The 20,684-nt window shown below is 38.9% G+C and overlaps 1 protein-coding gene across 2 annotated transcripts in view; it reads right to left on the reverse strand.

Annotated features, from left to right (window-relative positions):
• Window positions 1-20,684, reverse strand: part of DACH2 (dachshund family transcription factor 2) — a 253,762-nt gene that overhangs the window by 107,676 nt on the left and 125,402 nt on the right. The window lies entirely within an intron of this gene.

Genomic DNA, 20,684 nt, shown 5'->3' on the forward strand with positions numbered 1-20,684 from the left:
ACACATGAGTGTTGCAGTTTCAAGATTTCATGTTACATCTTTAATTGTGGGCATTTAGCAGACTGCCTCTTATTATTAAGATACTGCTGACTTTTATTGTCAGTGTGGCCACAGGACAAGGCTAATAATTACTATCACCAGAAGCAGCTTGTGGTTTTATATTACATTGAGGTAAATTACACTGGAATTAGAGTGGATTACTTTTATCAAATGGGGAATAAGCTGTTAATTAACTCCCTGCTGTAGCAATCTTTTTCTGAGCTTGCAACTGTTATTAGCTCTAGATTAAACTGTTGAATTAATTTCCCACTTACTTACTATTTCAAGAGTTTTTAATTTACCTGGCAGCAGTTTTAATGGGAAATTGTATTAGTGAGCATAAATTGTTTTTGGGAAGAGTAAACAGTTTGTGATAATGTTTATTAAGTCGTTTTGTTTGAGCAAAAATATAATTGCAGTTTTAATTAGTGCATGCTTGTTGGAGTATTAGGTTTGAGATTACATTATGGCATTCTGAGAAAACAATCGCCCAGGTAATCCCAGCATTTATAACTGATAGCAAGCAGAAAAGGTACGTCAGCACGGCTCTGACTCGCGTGTGTGCACGTCTGTGCACACCCAAGAAAATGGGGTCAATAAAGTAGCAGAATTTTGCATACGTTACATGTACACGTCTCTGATTCTTAAAAAAAATATATATTTTCTTATAAAAATTAGAAAATATGTAAAAGTAATAGCGGAACCTCCCAGTTTTAGGCAATGTAGATTCAGATATTTAAACTCAGAAGCACATACTTCAAACTTGGCTTTACTACTGAGTCAGCAAGACATGAGCCCACGAGGTTCTTACACACCTTTCAAGTGGCCCAAAATCAAATGGGGTGGAAATGTGATAATAAGTAATAGGAACCAATGTCAAGTTTCAGCACTTTTCATAAACGCAGGCCACTGCAGCTAAAACTACTTTGTGCCGTGATCTCATTTGTAACTGATTTTTAGGAGCCTAACAGAGGTGAATTAAAATGCCAAGACAACAACCGCAAAAAAGTTCCTTGTCCTCACAAGGACGGCAAACTCCGTGTTACAGGGTTTGGATCTTTTTACCTTGACAGCTGCCATGGGCAGCATTCAGAGATGTAAACATGCAGGAAACTACTCAAACTGTTTCAAAAGACAACATTTCAAATGTATCTGCATGCAAAAGTTGTTTAAAGCACCTCACGGTGATGCAAAAGAAGTTCATGAGCATCAATTATTTAGTAGCTTTAAATATACATATGTGTATTGATTTACAGAATGCAATAAACATCAATAGGAAATAAAAGGTTTACACCATTCTAATTGCCACATGATGTCCCACTTTGTATCCTGTAATTGGGTTTAATATAAGATTGGTTAACGGAAACCTGTTACATATGGATTCAGAAATCTTTTTAATTTAAAATGTAATGTAATTTGATCTTTGGCAAATTGGCACTAATCCACTTAATGCCTTCCTGAGACCCAGTCTTCAGGTCAAGAATGTCAAGAAAAAGTTCTAATGATTTTTAGTATTGTTTCATTCACTGTCATTAATAGCAACAATTTTTTTTCCATAAACAGTTGTTCTATTTATATTAATATACTAATATGAAAACACATTGTTTATACACTAGTATCATGGATTTTGTAAATGCTATTATACATTTGTTGCTACAGTCATTTATACTTTTAAGTTGATGTTAGATTCCCTGGAAATCATAAAACTTTTGGAAATTTTAGGGTAACAGAACATGATTAATACTTTATCACAACCTTTTTAACCATTAGAAACAATGACTGAAAGGTAACACCTTCGATTTGCATGTCTGCTAATTAATATATTAGGCTTGTTTTGTGACTTCTGTTATACTGAATACATTGCAGCTGTCTTCAACTTCAGAAAAACAGAGGCACTTTCAGAGTTTGCCAACCATTAATCATTAAGATAGACCAGGAGAAGTCAATGATATTTAAGCCATGGCACTGGCTCAGAAATTGCAGGAAACATCACTTCCAGCTCAGGGACTGATGGAAAAAGTAAATAAACAGCCCTCTTGCTGTTACAAGAAGCATTTCGTACCTTTCTGAGATGAAGAAAAGTTGCTCATATTCTGCCTCCTTCTGTGCTTTCCAGTGACTGTCACAGCCCAGTTCCGCCTCATCCTGTGCTCTAAAGCCCACTGTGTATAACAACAGGCATTCGGTTCTGCAGCGTAAGAGACATCACAAAACCCTCCCAAGCCAGGAGGATCAAGCTCTCTGCAAGTGGGATGCTACAGCACAGGCTCCTCTGCAATGTGCACACCAGCACAGCTGCACATACACTGAATACACTGCAAAGTAAGAACTAGCTTTTTTCTCTAAAAAACAAACAAACAAAAAACCACAAGCAACTGATTCCATTTGTGATCCCCTTTAACCTATAGATTATTTTTTCTCATTCAGCTTCTTGGCCAGATAGATCGCAGCCTATATTTATGCGTATTTCTCCTTCCTACTGTAGGTACTTTTACCGAATTCCATTTTACCAGTCCCAAATCACCTGTTCTATTAGTAAAGATCATTTTTAATTCTGAGCCTCCCTTCCCAAGTTCTCCATTGGTGTAAGCTGTAAGCATATGCCAGACTGTCATTCAAGCTATTAAGGAAGATAACAAACAGAAGAGAACCTGTGGGATGGCTGGGGGAGACAACTCCTGTTGAGCACCCATGTCCAGTTCAGCAGCACAATGAAGTAAAACATTTACTGGTGCAGCTCGCTGGCTGTAAGGCTGAAAAAAGCAGTTGCCAATAATGGTGTTTTACTGGACGGAGAACTATGGTTTAGCCACAGACACAAGTGTTAGCAACTACAGCACAGCAATTAACACAGCTGTAAATCATATAACGCTAATCAACATTTGGTCTTGGTTTTTGTTCCCCTCCATCAGCACTTTTTTCCTGTGCTGTGTCTGAGGAGTGGTCAATGTTAGAAACCATTAAATGTTCTTGAAAACATCTACAGTCTGCTTTTTTAAATTCAAACAGAAACATAAAAATGTTCAACTGAAGTTTATTCCATTAATTTTAGTTCTCAATTTATAAAGATTTTACTATTCATGCAAAGGAAAATGAGAATTAAGATGCAATATGCTGACATTCAGTGTAGTTTTACAGCCTTTTTAATACAGAAGTAATTTTAAAAATAATAGGCTTAAAATAGTAAAAAACCCCAAAACTAACAGTTTTGCTAAATTACCTTTTTATGACATGGTTTCAATTAGCATTCCCTCATCCTCCCATCCAACACAGAGATTGTTCTCTCTTTTCTCTGAAGGAAATCATGAGACGATAGAAGTTACAGAAGACACTTCAACCAAATGTTGGAACCTCAATTGAAAACACAAGTATGCAGCATTCCCAGAATGATTTGTTGCAGCAAATTCTATAAAAGTTAACAGTTCCTAGAGATGTATATAACTTATGAAGCATGTTTCTCGCATATGGTAATAGAGATTATTCTACTAAACTCATCAGTTATTACATTTATTACGCACCATGCTAAAAATTACAAACAATAAAATGCTTTAAACTTGAATGTGATTTTTCATTTCTTTGAAGTCATCAGAAAGCTGCTGTGGTTTTAGTTAAGGTACTATTCTGCAGCATGAGGAAAATGTTATACTACAGGTACAGAGAAGATTTAATCCACATGTTGCAAGGTTACATATGGATATAAACAACGGATTAATCCTGAGTTCCCTTCAGTTTTGACTCACACAGGTCAGAAGAAAAATGGCCTAATTCCAACATTGTATGGTCCCCTGTAATGTCAACACCTTTTATTTCATCTGTGGAAGGTTTTGTGAGACAGAGCCTAACTGATTACAATTTCATCACCATTTATAAAACTAAAGACCTCAAAATAGGCAGAAATACCCTCATGAAAGATAAGAGGTAACTCCTGCAAGGACAGGACCACAAAACCCACTCAGCCTTGTCTACACCAACCTAACAACAGCGTGTAGACCAGGCACAACCAGACTGAAGTGAGGGCAGCTCAGCTAAGAAAACACTCAAACACTCTCCAAGAATGCTCTAAATACCTGAACTGAAATTTCAAGATGCTCCGCTATGACCAAATTTAATACATGCTTGGGTACAGAAAGTATTAATTATCTTTCCTAAATTAATGAGCATAGCCTTTAGTGCTTGAGGGTCTGTAGTTAAAGTTCACATTAGGAAATTCCAAATGCCTTCTCAGTATCTTTTTCAATTATTCTCCTCTTAGAGCATAAATATTTTACCCTAATAAAATCAGTCCTATTTCCAAAAAGATTATAAACACATTGATATATAGAACTATAGAGCTTAAGAATTCCACAACAAATTCAACCTCATTGTCCAAAATACAAACTCAAAGCTTTTAGGAGATGAAAAAGACCTATTTTTTTTTTTAGGAACCAGAGAGAACAGAAATCTATTGAGAGATTTAAGGAACTCTATGGAGGTTAATTTGATACGCTGCTACAAACACACCTATAAATCAATGGAAATCAACTACTATCTTCCTATTAGGTTAGATAGCATTTTTATAGTTGTGATTCTTATGTCTAAAAGCAGCAGATTAAAGACAGCTGTATGAAACAACAGGTAAATGCAGTTTAGAACAAGAGCCAAATACAGGCATTCGTTTACCATAGATACAAATAGTAGTAAACACCTTGGATTTGAAGAATCTTGAGCTTTGCAAACTTTATCTGGGTTTCACCAGGAAAAAAACAAAGTTCTTAAATCTGGAAAAAGAGAACACTGTTAAAAGCACCTATATGCTACTAAAACTAATAACTACTCTTTAACAATGCAAACTTCTATTTCTTGCTAAGTGGGTGGAAAAGTGACCATCAGCAATATAGAAATCTTTAAAAAGGTTAACAAGCAACAAAGGTTCAAATGTTTCTCAGTATGTTCACTCATGCAAGTACACGAAGTGCTGTGTGTGCACAACGTGGTCTCCACATGGGTCCAGCTCTTCCGACTGTCTCCAGGTGACAGTTTTGAGCACAGGAATATTAAGCACAGACATTTACGTTCTCCGAGGACAGACGGCCAAGGTGCAGTGTCCTGAGACTGTTCTCCTCCTCCTAACGACAGCTGGGGGCTGGTGGAGCTGAGTAAAACTCCCCATGACGGTCAATCACAACGTGGAGCCCGTACGCCGCAAACTGTTGTGTCTGAGTCAGGTACACTGTAAAAATTCAATGATGCCTTTAAATTCTAATGGTTTCAAGCTGCTGTAAACTTCTGCAGCAATCAAAAATAATCTGTCATGGGACTAAGGGGTATGAACATCATGTCACAGCCACTCTGCTGTTAGATTTATTGGAGGGTAAAGCGTGTCATTTATGCATCAACTCACAGGAGAAAAAAGCAATCCCTATGAAGTTAATCTAATAATAGACTGGAAAGCAATGATTACTGTTTCATGTGCAGTAGCTATTTGTAGCAGTGGTTGGCCTAATTCAGCAGGCCTGGCCTGTCAGAGCTCTGGGATTAGCAAGTGTTTAGATGAAAATCTATCAGGAAATATCAAGAAATGGCTTAATGAGGAACAAAAGTCTTCATTGTTACATTTAATATTTGCTGAAACTTTTCCATTTGCACCACTACATTTTCAAAAACCTTACTGGAAGTGACATTCCAAATAGAATACAAATGTTGAGGGACTGTAACTTTAATTAATCCAAAATAGTTCTCCACAATTTCAGTGTAAAAGTCTGCTCTTGCTATTTTTATGAGGGCAGAATGCCCTGAAATTGAGTGCAAGATTTTTTAAAGACACGACTGGTAATGATGGTATCACTGAACTATATACATTTTCCATCAACTACATATTTCACATCTATTGACTAATCAACCTCCTCACCTCCCACATGGTATAATCCAACTGTTGCCATCATTTCACACGAGTGGAAGCAAGACGACAGACACCTCACACTCCCAACCCAAACACACAGAAAAATGGCACAATGGTGATGGGATGGCAGAAGACTGAGCAAGTCTCCAGCCCACTCCTATGTCCGGAGCCATGCACCTCTCCCTAGGAGATGCCTTGAACATTTTCAGTTCTTAAAACAATTTATACAAAAAAATCTCAAATCTCTTAATTAGGTTCAAGTTCTAATGTTAACTAACCCTGGGGAAGAGGTTGTCTTTCATCTTCCTTCATCCATTAAGCAAAATTAAAACTAACCCAGGGAAGATATTTCAATTCCCTTACGTCTACAGATATTGTTCACTGTAGATCAGAATGAATGCCTCAAATTGAGGAAATAAGTCATTCCTATCAAAAGCAAAAATCAGAAGTTAATCTGATTAATGCATAATTACACAGCTAATTCTCTCCAATAAAATCCTCAGCAAAGAACGAAAAAGAAACATAGAAAATAAGACACTGTAGTGTACTTTCACATAAATGCAACTGACACACAAGGGAACATTTAGCCATTTCACAAAATTCTCATTTTCAGAGGCACGTCGGCATTTCCACACCTTCTACCAGAAAATTACCCAACCAGCTGAACCCTCCTCCAGATAATCCAGAAATGCCATGAAGGATCTAGCTTAAAATAGTTACGACGGCCAAGTCGTCCCCTTCTCACAGGATGTCATAAAAGAGGAGACAGCACCGCCTAACATGTGAGACCATCCACGGGGTCCCTGCTCAGCCATCCCAGGCCACCTCCCTGCTCTGCCCATGTCCAGCCACCAGCTAAACCCCAACTGCATCTCCAGAATGATAGCTTTTACCAAAACCTTCCAAAATCAAGATGTGACCAGCAACCTATTATCCTTACTAACTACTGTCATGCCAAGCACTTTTCCTGCCAAAGTTGTCACTGAATTTCCCGTAATTCTGGCCCTGCATTCCCCTCAATACAAATAATGCTGCAAAATGTTTTGTCTTTATGAACTGCTCTCAGTCAATTTAACTGCAAAGGTAATATGAAATCAGACGTTTTTCCAAGTAAGAAAGTAAAAGCATAATCACAAATATTTACACTAGAAATCCAGTTTTACTAAGACTTAAATTAACATAGGGGAAGTGATCAGGTGCTAGAGAAAAAATGATCTAGGACAAGCACAGATTTCATGTCATTTCTTGCAAATGTGTAGAAACAGGCAAACATGGACTACTTGATCATAGCAAATACTGACACCGTTAGAAGTCCGGACTGACAATATCAATATCAACCTCCTCTGTCTTACCAGTTTAACTCATGAACCTTCAGAATCACAATTAAACCAAGGTTAACTAACACTGAATATATCTTTCACTTCAGTAAAAGTTCAGTTTTTAATCTGGGTTAACATAAAAACTAAAAAAAGTATCAATAACTTCCTGTTAACTTCTTGTTGATGGAATCTTACTATAAAAGCACAAGTCAGAACCTGATGCATTCATATGACTAATCTTGATAACTGACTTCAGACACACAAAAGAAACATCTTTTGTTTTATAAAATAAAATTTAAAATCTACATAAAGTTGAAAAAAAAAATTGAAGATGTGTCTGAAACAATTTACTTTTTTCTTGAGCACATTTTAAAAAGCTCATGCTATACTTATAGCCCTTTAGTTGGTATTTGTGAAAAATAATTTCAGCACGATATTTAACTGTCCTTCCAATTGCAATTGAACGGCATCCCACAAAATCCATTGCTAAATTTCCATTTGTTACTTCACAGGAGACGTATAAAACCAGAATTTGACCATGCAGAAGATGCAAGTATTAGAGTTGTGTTACTGGCTGTCATCTAGCAAAAATGTGTGACATGTGAGTAATAACATTAGATGTCACAATTCACCCATTCTTTCAAAGACCAATATGGTCTTCTCGAGCTAGAGAACCGAGAAAATTAGCTCACTACCAAGACCAGCTACTTCATCCATTGACGCAGCCATTAATCATCATAGTCTTTGAAAATACGCAGGTAGTAAATCCTAAAACTAAGTAATATTTTACTAGCTATTAAACTACTTCCATCTCACTCTAGTTTTTACTGTATCAGCACAAAAGTTCTAGAAAGATGTTGTTACACAAATGCACATTTGGATCATTGCTGCTCCACAGATCACAATCTGAAAAACAAAAAAATACCTGATGCATGATAAGAATAAGAGGTAAAAAAGAACAGAAAGTCGTCAAGGACATCAAAGGCCATCCTTTGATCGCACCACATCTTTTATGATAACAACACAACCTGTCCTCATCTTTGCCTACCCACAAGCCAAAGCCACCCACCATGGGACAGCAAGGTTTGTGTCATCAGTGCAGAGTTTGTCCAGAGAACAAATTCCAATAGAGACCAAAGACAGGTAAGGACGAGCGGCCAACACTGGCTTTCCATCCGTAGGCCACGGCAAGAGATGTACAAGCAGGTGTGGGTTTTCTGCCACCAATGACAGAGCAAAGAACCCAACCTTGCTACAGTCCGGCGACCCCAACACCCTCCATTCAGGGTCAGACACGAGCCCAGCCTCATCTGCGGTTTGCCCACTATTCATCATATTCCTGATCTTGATCCCTGGCAGCCGTTCTTTGGATCCCGAGAGGTTTGTTGAACTTTCATGGGTAAGATTTATCTCTCTCATCCAAACCCTTTCTAATCCTCCTCCTTTTGCAGGTGGCACAGACTCTGCAGGCACAAGCACAGGAACCCACCAGCAGCGATCCTATGATTTATTGCTTCTGATTTCTATCTCTTTTGTATCACTCCTTCTCTTTATTGCCTGGAAAGAAACACTAACTTGAGAGGAAAAGAAAAATGGTCACAGACCAGTTTCTAGGATGGCTCTGCTTTCCAAATCAGAAGCACATTGCAGAGGATTTTGGTGTGGGCCACGATACTGAAATGGCTCAGCTAATTGAGGGCAACCTCAAGGTCAACACAAATTGTAGTGTAGACATAAAAGTCAAGGGCAAAAAAATAAAGAGGAAAGGCAGAGTGATATGATGGAATGAAAAATGGAGCTCAAGACAGACACATCAGAAGGGGAAGGACACGTCCATATCAATGGGCAAAAACCTATTCTCAGGATATTTTCCTATGCACAGTCTACAGTGAAAACTTTCCATCAGCAAACAGAAATTCTCAACAGGATTAGGACTCATGTTTAGCTACCACATAGGACTGATAAGCTACTATGAAAAAAATATTATCTGTAATTAAAAATTTTAACGAAGCAGTTCCAAAACAGGAAGGCCAAAACAATTTATGGTACATTTCCTCGATGCTTAATATGTTTGAAAAAGAGATTCTGGTGACATGTTTTCAGCAATCTAACCCAGGTGCAAACACAAAATAGCCTTCTGAAGACCACAGACTAATCTAATACAGGAGAAAAACCTGAGATCAATATATCCATATGTCAAACAAGACTACACAGAACAATTTTGTACTGGGAAATACCAAAACCACTGTCTAAATGGCAAAGCCCTCTGAATTGCCATTGAAAGATGGCAAGGCTTTCTGGGTCAGCTGGATTTGAATAATAGGGTGTTCTTTGCCCAAATAACCTATTGACTTCCATATATAACAAAATAGAGAGAGTCTTTCAAGTGTCTCCTAGATTTAGCAGCTGTTGCTCTGACACTGTCAGCAATGCATCCATCTTAATCACAGTACGATCCTTTCAACTTTGCTTTTTGAGGCTCTGCTTTACTTCCTTCCACCCTTCAAGCCCCCTCAACTGCCCAAGACTGCTCAAAGAGCCGTGTGAATGTCAGTTAAAACAATATACCTGGTTGCTCCTGAATCATGCCTCTTTGTTTTAGCATCTGATACATATGCATATTTTTGTACTTCTATATATAGGAAACCTATGGTTTGGTGCCTACGGGAGGTGCCTGCTGGCTGCTTTTGTTTTTCTATTCTGATGCACTCTGCTGTAGCAACTCCCCTGTAACGTCCCTCGCCCATCACCACAGGCATTTTACTCTTTATTCTCATTATTCTTTTTGATTTTTCTTTGCTTGAAATAAAAGACTCCATATGTTTTGCTCCTCTTTTACTGGAAAATGTTAATGCTGTGTACCAGAGGGCACAGTTAAATGAGGGATTGCCATTTGGACAGAATTACATACCCAAGTATTGCCTAGGGTATATCACCTGTATGAGTGCTTTAAGCAGATCTCAGCTTTGTTTCTGCCAGAATTTAAAGCAATATTTTCATGCTAAAAACAATATTCAATGCTTTCCAAGGGAATATTGTTCTGTCAAACTCTTTCAAATTAACTGGTACTTAATGGCCTACAACTCACTGCAGATATGTTTCTAGTTCTTAAAAATGTGACCCATCTGAATTTTATCCGCTTTTAAAAGATAGCTCAACCACACTCACTTTTAGTTAATTTTAAATCATAATAAAACTCTCCTCCTCGTTCAAGTTCTCATCTGAAAAACTGAAATATTACTGTAACTGTATAGGTTATAATAGAGTCAGGAGCACCGTAAGAGCAGAGCATTCGTCATATTTCACCACTAAAGCATGAAAAGGCTGCACATCTGAAACAGCTTTAGTAACTGGGTAATTCACATTCAGTAAGTGGATTAGCTGAAATAAGCATAATAAATGAAAGAGAATAAAATAAAAAACAATTTCACACTAAGTGAAGGCTTGACTTATAGGAAGTGGCAGCTCTGGTGGCCCAAGGCATAGAATTAGTTTTGCCACTCGATAATTTGACTGATGCACTCGAGTGGCCAGAAGAGGACATTTTCTGCCTGATTTCAGTGTAATCAAGTCACCTGCTCCGCGGCTGCCGGGGCCGAGTGGCTGCACGGGCTGCACCGCCGGCACGTCCTGCCCAGCGAGAGCAGCGGCTTCTGCACGTGTGTGCGGAGCTATGGAGCTGCCAACGACACGGAGATTCAGCTCCATCTGTACGTTAGCGTGGTTTCATTTGAAACCATGTACGCAATAGGAAAATAATCTATTAACTCCTTTATTTACTTTGAGTTTGGGAGGGGGTGTTCTCTCAGTTCTGTTACACACACCAGCAAAGAGCTTAGGCATTGTTTAGTCAAAAGAGGTGACAGATGCAAATATAGAAAAAATGTAATTCCAAGAGACTGGAAATATAAATGACATTTTCTGTCTTAACTAGAAATTACTATGAAATTCTTTATAAACCATTACAGCAAGATTTTGTGTTAAAAAGACTGTAATATACATGCAGAGATTTGGGAATGGATATGAACAACTTGCATGATGTGATGTCAGTTTTATTCCTGTTCTGTTGAACTGAGGTCAGAACGACAAGTACAACATATGTGCTCATCTTTAAGCATATGACCAGTTTCACTGGTTATTATTATATTTATAGGTAACCTTTCAACGTAATGATTGTATACTGCATGTCAAAAGAACAGAATTTTATATTACTATGGAAAATAATATTTTCTTCCCTTCATGCAAATATTAGATTAAGACTGCCCCAATCAGGAGAGATAATCCACTTAGAAATATCATTACTAGTAAAGCGTGTCCAATCAATATGCAAATGTGAAAAAACAGTAATTAAGCATTTTGTTTTTTACAATTGTGCTATGGTAAAAACAAAGATATAATGTGTATCAACACGATTTAACATTTTATAACCAATTTTCTACTTGACATATGTTACTGCATGACTCATCCACATTTGTCAGAACCGAAGTCCATGATCTGGCAAACTAAATCTGTTAATAAAATGAAAAGGTGACCTTGCTTAATTTAATAAGTCTGTGTAGAAATACTCTTTCAACATGTTAAAGAATTACAAAAAGGTTATCATAGCTCACTTTCATGGGAGAGTACTCTACCTTTTCCAGCTCATTTCTCAGGCTTTTACTGTAATTCATTAGATTACATAAAAACAATGTAGATCATTATATTTTAATAAAGGCTTTCCTTTCCTAATAAAATGTCTGTCATTTACATTCAGGCATGTATTATGTGAAATGCTTCTCTTTCTGAAGTAAAGCTTTTCATATTCAAGTCACAGGATGTTGGTAGCTCTAGGAATTATTTTTCTTTGCAAAAGATTTTCAGAAATAATTCAGTTTCTCGACTGAATCCTCCTGAACTCTGGTCCTACATTTATCTTTAAAATAGGTACAAGAGGGTAGCAGCAACACCAGTTGCCATCAGCATGCCTGACTGTGAAAGGATGGTATATATTACTATACTCATTAAGCCAGCTTGCTTTTCTTTACACCAATTAATGTTGACTGTGACAAAATAGTTTACATAATACAAATATATTTCCAGTGAAATCCTAACACGGTCCCAGTCACTTAATGAGAACAATCAGACAACAAAATCTGTTTTAGTTATGCGAGCTTCAAAATAAAAGTGTGCGCCTCTTCAAAACGCTAAGAGATGTTTCCTCTTCATCATGAATCCTAATTTGTTGCCAGCACTTGGCATCATGTTTTATTACTTGGGAAGGGCTGAAAGAAGAGCACGTTCTTCTTGAGCAGGAGGAAACACCAACCACAGCCGCTGCACTTTGTGTGTAGCAAAGCACAAGCAGCTTCTCCAGGAAGGACAGGCAGGCAGCTCTCCTCACTACACCTGCTTCACTCCGTTTGCTGCACACACATAAAAAATACACCAAAGTCTCTCCCAGATCACCAGTGCAGTTTTTCACTACGTTACATAGACAGACTCACACTCTTTGTCTAATTTGAAAATACTTACCCTCTTGCTTTCAGCATAGGAAGTTCTCCCGACTGCAAAACCAATGTGTTATCACGGCCTCAACTCTAGGAGAAATATTTCCATGAGATGAGAGAACTAGAACCAGTATTTTGCAAATCATCCTCAGACAAGACAGATTTCCATCTATCACCTTGGGCTCCAAGTGCAAGCTGTTCCCATCACTGTGAGCTGCTCAGTGTGACCAGAAAAGAACAAATAAGCATCATCCTTCAGGTAACTTCCCAATCAGCACCCATTTCGTTCAGATTTTTTCCTTTCTGAAAAAACGTGTTGCTTCTTTTCACAAGCCCTAGTCCACCCAAGACAGCAGAAGAGTGTCGACCACTAGGACAAGCCGAAGTGAGAATGGGTTTGACACAGAAACTTTCTGAATTCCCAGTTTTGCTGAAGAATCCTTACAGAACACGTTCTCCAAAACACTACAGGAAGCAGCAAAGCATTTACGTTTAAGCAAACGAGTAATCCAACCCAAACCAATGGGATTATTTGTTTGCCTACTCTCAGAAACATACAGAAGTATTTCACTTGGTTAGGACTCCAGAGGTCTGTATGACAAGGACTGAAGCACAACAGCTGTTCAATTACATTAAAAGTACTTAATAACCTGACCAGAATCCTAACTATGGAAATACTTGGATTTAAGTACAGTACATGCTCACATTTTATTTTAATCCAATGAGATTTATTCTCTATTTTTTTCTGAACAATTTGCAGCAGTGTTGTTATAGCACTTTTTTCCCAAAATTCAGCCTTATGAAGCTTTCTTTTAGGAAACCACACTACTCAAATCTAATATAGATTTGAATGCTGCATTTTGAGAGAATATTATTCCTGTAAATGTAGTAGACTTTTAGCATTGTAAGCAGACGATGGATCAACATTCTTCTGCAACTACATGTGTTATCCAGCCAGTTACAACTATAGGTATTTAAATAGTTATAGACAGTTACCTCTCAAAGTCATAGGAATAAAAGTGTAAGTGTGTGCAGATATCTTGAGCTTAACCGGTCTTCTGAAATCCTGCTTGACAAATCTAAAGCAGAGTAAGGCTACCCGTGAGGATCTATGCCTCTTACCCCTGATGTTGTGTGCCATAATATTCCAATTTCTGTTGTTAGCATAAAATACGCTTCTTTCAAAATGGAAAACCATGAATAGACCTTATGTCAGCCATGGTAACAGCCCGGAATCTGAAGATGTCTGATTTGTCTACCAGAGGATTATCACCCTACAGAGCATTTGATGAGCCTTGTAAGCAGCTAAAGCAACAAGCCATTCTCCAGTAGCCTGACTGTAAAAATTCTTCAATGACAGTATAATTTCAATGAATCCAAAAAATAACTTCTTATATTAAAATGGAAGACTGTACAATATAAAATCACTTGCTGTGATACTGGTTAAAGGTACTGAATGGAAAACATTTCAGATTGTAACTACTTGTTCCACTTATGTTATCATAAAGGAAAATAAAACCTAACAAATCTATTCAATTACATTAGTGTTGTTATTGGCAAAACAGTCCTCCAGAAAATGGAGAGTCCTGAAGACAAATCTCTCATATCTCCTGATACTATTTTTTGACTTCAAGACACTTCTTGATGATGACTTAGAAGAGCTAAAACAGTTTCAAAGTCAGTTAAAGGTGTGACCGAGAGAAGCAGACAGGTATTAGGAACATCAGAGACCTCAGTGCTTTCAGAGACCAAGCCAACAGAAAAGCTGGGAGGAGAGAATGTCACAGGTCATAAAAAAAGGCAGATGAAAACTTTCTGATTTTGCTAACTCTGTGACACTTCAGCCAGGTTTTTCAAATGGTTCCCCTTCCTTCCCTCTGCAAATCAAGACAAATTCAGCACAGACCCGCGCTGAGTGTCAAGACAATATAATCTTAACTCTCTCAGGGTGACCACAGTGGTTGAACTTTGTAATCTCAAAAGATGTAGGAACTCAGCAGGATCAAATTTCTAAAAATTTTTGTGCAAATGCTTAAAAATGAAAGTATATTACTGAGTTTCACACTTCTCGGACAATAATTAGTAGCTGAGGCTATGTGTAAATTAAATTTACAACAAGGTTAACCATTCAGTAAATTCTCAACAGCTTTAACTGCTCATTTGTCAAAAACATAACGTCCCACCCAGCTAAAGCAGACACTAAAAATGGATCCCTAGAGAAAGATAATATTAAAAGAGAAAAGGAAAGAGAGGAACCAAGTGACTCACAGTCACCAAATCTAGTTATCAGATTATCAGAACTCTACTGAAGGGTCGTATTTTAAAGAGTAATAATGTGATCCTGCATTCCTCATTCACTCCAATTCATGTTCCCTCCAGCACCAAAATTTGCTGGCGTGAGACAGGGTGGTACTCAATCATGCAGCACACATGGTCTTTAATTTTAAAATCCAGTTAAATAGATGTCCTAACATCATTTTTTATCTAAGAACATTTCACGATAAAATAAAAGAGTGAGCATGTAACTTATTTGTCAGCTTTACTGTGTGGCGGATAACTTTCCTATGTTACTCACACGAGCTTTCATTTCCCAAAGCTATACGCATTCATTATGACAGTAAAAATGAAGAGTTGCTAAAGAGACGTATGCATTTTTATTATTGTTTGAAAAAATACATCTTTCCACACTCCTTTGAGCTTCTGAGTGTGTGATTTGTATAAAACATTTCTCATTTTGGGGACACAGCAGATGGAGTGCAGGGCACTGTGGGATATGCCATTTATCACAATGACAGTGCGTAGGTAGCACTGATCCTCTCACCACAGGGGGAAGCTAGAGCTGCAAATGTAGAGCAGCATTAAAAGCCCGACGAGTGAAGTTTGGCAACACTCGTACTACTCATTAACTTAATCATATTAATTTATTAGCCATATATATCAAAGTAACTCACTACTGAATTGTCACCAAGAACAATTTATAAAATGTTAATGTTCCCCATAGGCAGAGGAGTGTTGTGGCATCCTTAATCAGCATGTTTGCCTTTGATTAAAAATAATAATTTCTACCAAGCCAGGTAATGCCAACAATGACAAAGTCATGCATATGTTTCTCATTCCAAGTGGAACTTTAAAATGACATCTACGACAACTGAAAAAAAAAAGGACAATTGTAAACAGTGAAATGAGCCACAGAAACAGGATGTAAACACACAAAAATGTTCAGTTCGGTGTGTTGAGAATGGACAGGGTTCCCTCAATGCTACAATCGGCTGTTTCTGCACTCAAAGGCTCCAGGACTCCTGCCAGCAGCTGCCAGCCCTACATCAAACATCCCGAGAGGTGAAATCAGTCAATAGATGTTCTGCAAAGTGACCCTGAGTGTATGCTTATGCCTCAAACAACAGCTCTTTCTTGGCAGCAGGCTTTACAGCAGAGAGGCAAACCTCTGGAGCCTGGTTTGGGCAAGCCCAACCTCCGAGCCAACACGAGCCGTGGAGTAGATCCGCTGCCTCCAGCCCCATCGCATCGTTCCATAAGGGAACGTCCCTGCTGTTCCCGCCTCTTCGCTCTTCTGCGCCCGAGCACATCTCACAGCTCCTCAGCCAGGAGAGGCCGGTGGGCACTGGAGCAGCACCAGCCTCGGATGGACATGAAGAGAGGATCCGAGTGGCTGACGGCAGCAGGGAGCTCCCACCGGCAGCTCTGCACATCAGCAGGGCTGTGCCCCCCTTGATAAACAGCAATGGGATGCCACACATCTTGAAAGCTGCTACTCTCATCCATTCCTCTAATACGGATACAGCAAATTTAAGTGTTGGAAGACTGCCACAAATACTGCTTACCCTCTTTTTTCTGTAGAAAGACTAAGTGGCCACTGATATCACTGCTGAATTGAAGTAACACGTGAAGTTATCATACTCCCGTGAACTACTGTATTTATTTGAGTACCACAATGATGTGACTTGGTTTAGTTATTAAAATATTAATTTCACTAAAATATTAATTACATGAAGCTATTCAGTTCACAACAGCTTCTCTTTAACTATTAATAAGACAAAACTACACTGAAAAAGTATTTATATCTGTACAAACAGGTCAATATTTTAATTATTACGTTCTTAAAAACTCTAGACAAACAGCTAACGAGACTGTCTAACTGTTTATTAAATAAAATGAGGTCACTTCAAGGGAGGTGAAATGAATGTAGCTGACAATGAAAACAGCAGTTTATCTTACAGATTTGGAAATGCAAGTGGCTTGCTTCTGTCACCTGGGCAGACCAGTGTAAGAAACCAGCAGAGACCTGATGACAGATGCTGGCAGAGGGTTTGATCAGGAGGCATTAACATCGGCGACGGCCTCAGACATTGCAAAGAAGACTTCATATAGCTGTTTTCTAAGCTTTTTTGGGGACGAACTAAATGAAGGGCAGGAGGACTTAACTTGGCTTGGATAACTATCAAAAGATCCAACTACTCTTTCAGCATCATTCCATATCAACAGTTTTCTGAACTAATGGCTTAAATTATATAATGGATTAGAGCTTCCCTCCACACAGCAAACTGCTGCTTCAGACCCTAAAGCTTCCTTGAGAATCTATTCCATAAATAATTCCCAGCTGTCTTGTTAAAATACACTGATGACAAAGACTTGTACATTAACAGGAGATAAAGCCTTTTTTTGTTCATGTCACTTCATCACACTGCATTGTTTGAAGAACTGAGCCTTTGATGACCGTCCCTCTGTGACATACGGGATTTTTCCTTTGCCCTCACAGCAGGCAAGGGCACCACGCTGATTTCCACATTTCCTACACGAAGACAAGAAGAAAAACACTTTCTCCTAAGTTAACATAAAATGGACAGCACTTAAATATCAGCTCTTGAAGGAAGCGTTCTGGGCACAGTTATTGTGCTGTTTACGCGGCCCTGACACACCACCTCACCTTTCTCAATCACAGCAGCTTTAACCACCCTGCTGCTCCAATCTCATCGTAACTCAAATGTTCCCATTCCCCAGAGGTGGAAGGTACCTACAAATATTTAAAAAGGTCAAGGCTTCACTTATAGTTCCTTCACAAATTACTTACACATCAGAGTAGTGGTAGTCTACTTTGCCAAGAGGTATAAAAATTACCCTGTACTCTGGGAAATGCAGTATGCCTAATTTAACTACCTGTTTATTATGTGAAAATGACCATGTAAACTGAGCTGACACAAACCAAATGGGTGATGAAAATAACAGCACATTTCAAGGAGTGGAAACACAGATGGCTCACTCAAGACTGCAGGAAGTTACTAATCATCGCTCTGTAATACCCTCTACAGACAGATCTGTGAGCTCTGCAGCCAGAACAGCAACTTCTTGAGACATATCCATCTAACCAAGAGAAGCCTGGGCGCAAAGAGAAGGTCAAATTGAAAAAATGCAATGGGTGGATGAATCATGCTGCAATTGCCAATGTGGACTTTGTTACTGACATGAACTTATCTGAAGAAGAAAGCAATTCAGATGCAAAGTTGGACACATTAGAAAATGAGGTAGCCACATAAGAAGTGGTTTTTGATGGGTTTTTTTTAGAACAATGTAGGCAGATTAACATAACTGCCTGCACATCCATGCTGTAGGAAGAACAGGCAAGATCAGACACAGATTATCAAGGAGCGGACAAGATAACATCCCAAAGAAATGTTCTGGGCAAGTACACTGCAGTCAGAGGAAGCAGGTAACCAAAGAAGTTGTTCTTGCCTCCATGTCAGCATCTGCTCTACTGGAAGGGATGGATCCAGCCCTACCATGCTATAGACTGTCCTCAGTCTCCGCCCCAGCCTGGTCCTGCTCTGTCACAGCGTGTGAAGCACCGCGTGGGAGCAGAGAGCGCTCCACACAGAAAACCTCCATCAATCAACAGGTCACTGAGCAGGGAGCAGGCAGGGCAGCAAACAGATTCGGTTCTACATACAAGTTCTGTGGGCCAAAACTGTAAGAACCAGAACCAATTATATGCAAGTGAGATCATAAATAACCAAATTAAAACTTAGCCTGTAGAAAACAGGTTAATATTCTTGAAACTTTTCTTCCAGTCTATTATCCACCACTCAGAAGTCTGGAAGGAAAACCTCTATTCTGTGAGAAATATTAAAATGCATTTTGTTCTTAGTTCAGCCAAAAGGAAAGAATCCGATTGCGAAAGTGTGGAAGGCAACCAGAGCCGTCAGTAATTAAGTGTAAATAGGTACAAATAAAGCTAATGGGGGCTTCATATCCCAGGAGCTCCATTAAGTTTACAACAGCTCAAATCCCCAGTGAATTTACAACTGGTTCTTTTGGCACCTTTCCTTAATCAGCGATTCCCCCAACTTTTACTCTGTTCTTTCTTTATGAGAAAGATAAAACAACTCCAAAACTTCAGGAGCTCTGATTCCTGAGGGACAGGTCTGCAGTGAAGCCGCCAGCGCGGAGCTGGAGCGGTGTGGAGCTGCCTCCTCCCTGGGGACCCGTCTTGTCCAGGGCCCTCAGTGACGCTGGGCTGCTTCGGAAACGCGCGTTTTCTCCCGCCTACAAGCGGCTCGTGAAACTCCCTTTCAGCTGCGTAAGGCACATTGTCTGTGACTTCTGGCACTTGGTTTTCACCGGCGGATCCCAGGGTCATGGAGGTGGCCGCCCCCGGCCCCAGCTGACAGACAGCCCCCCGGGGCAATCTGCCCATGCAACGCGACGTGGCTTAAATCAAGTGGGTTGAATCCCAGTCATCACTTCAGACTCCGTACAACAGCCTAGAAATTCAACTTAACAAATTTTTACTCAAACCCTATGACACTCTAACTATCTGAGAGGCACAGAATGTGTCTATGATACTGTTTTACTGTGTATACTCCGCACACTTGCATCCTAAAATATTACCCAATTTAAAGCAGTGTGGTAGCCTGCATAATTTGATGTCCCAGTTGCAAACACACACGGGGTGGAAAAGTAATAAGGAATATTCTGGTTTCTGACAAGAAATTATCAATGCAAGGTTGCTCCTGTGCTCTCCTGTCTATTGTTAATAACATAAACAACACCAAATCCATGGAATCCCTGAGCAGAGAAAACAACAGAGCTACTAAACCCCCCATTTATAAACTGCTCGTAAGAGTAAAAACGCAGCTGTTGGTCCCTGCCACAAACATGAACAGCACATGAAGTTGCAGTAGCTCAGCTGTGGTGCGTGGCTCTAGAAAAATCCTTTCAAACTCTATTAACTACTCCAGTTAAGGTTACAGGGACCATTGCTTAGGAACATTCATTCCTACTTCCACAGTGATACAGGTTATTGATTCACTGTGAAGCCCTTGTGACATCTGGAGTTGTAGAAGACATTAAAGATCTCGGCTTTGGTCCCAAGGCTCGCCGAGGCGCTCGGCCACAGGGCAACGGGTTCTGCAAGCAGAGAAATCAGCAACAGCGGGACAGAAGTCACTAGACTCCTATCAATAATCTTTTTTTAATTCTGCTTTTCCTGCAAGATGTCCTATGACTTTATATTCTGCTAAACTCTTCACTAAGTTTGGTTATTATGGAGATTCAATATATTTAGACTGGACTTTGACAGTACTGCTAAAACTGCTAAGCTTGTTGAATATTTCAACAAGTACTTTTATGAATATAGTCTGTTAATATAGCTTTATTACCAAAATAAACTTACCTTTAGCACACAGCAATTAATAAAAAATTAAAAAACTCATCAGGATAGCACAAGATTTAATTTAAACTCTATTAATAAATTAATGATGTGAAATAAAATACTATGCACTAAATTATGTTTAGGGCTTGTTTATAATTTCACATATCTTCATATTATGATATTAAATGCAGATTATTACAGTACAATCCACTGTGGCAATGTGGACTTATCTGCTTTTCAAGTGTTTCTTCTATAATTCGTACAAGCATTTCTCTGTCTTCCCAGCATACATTAAT

The sequence above is a fragment of the Patagioenas fasciata genome, chromosome 11, assembly GCF_037038585.1.
Source record: "Patagioenas fasciata isolate bPatFas1 chromosome 11, bPatFas1.hap1, whole genome shotgun sequence".
Classification (NCBI taxonomy): Eukaryota; Metazoa; Chordata; class Aves; order Columbiformes; family Columbidae; genus Patagioenas; species Patagioenas fasciata.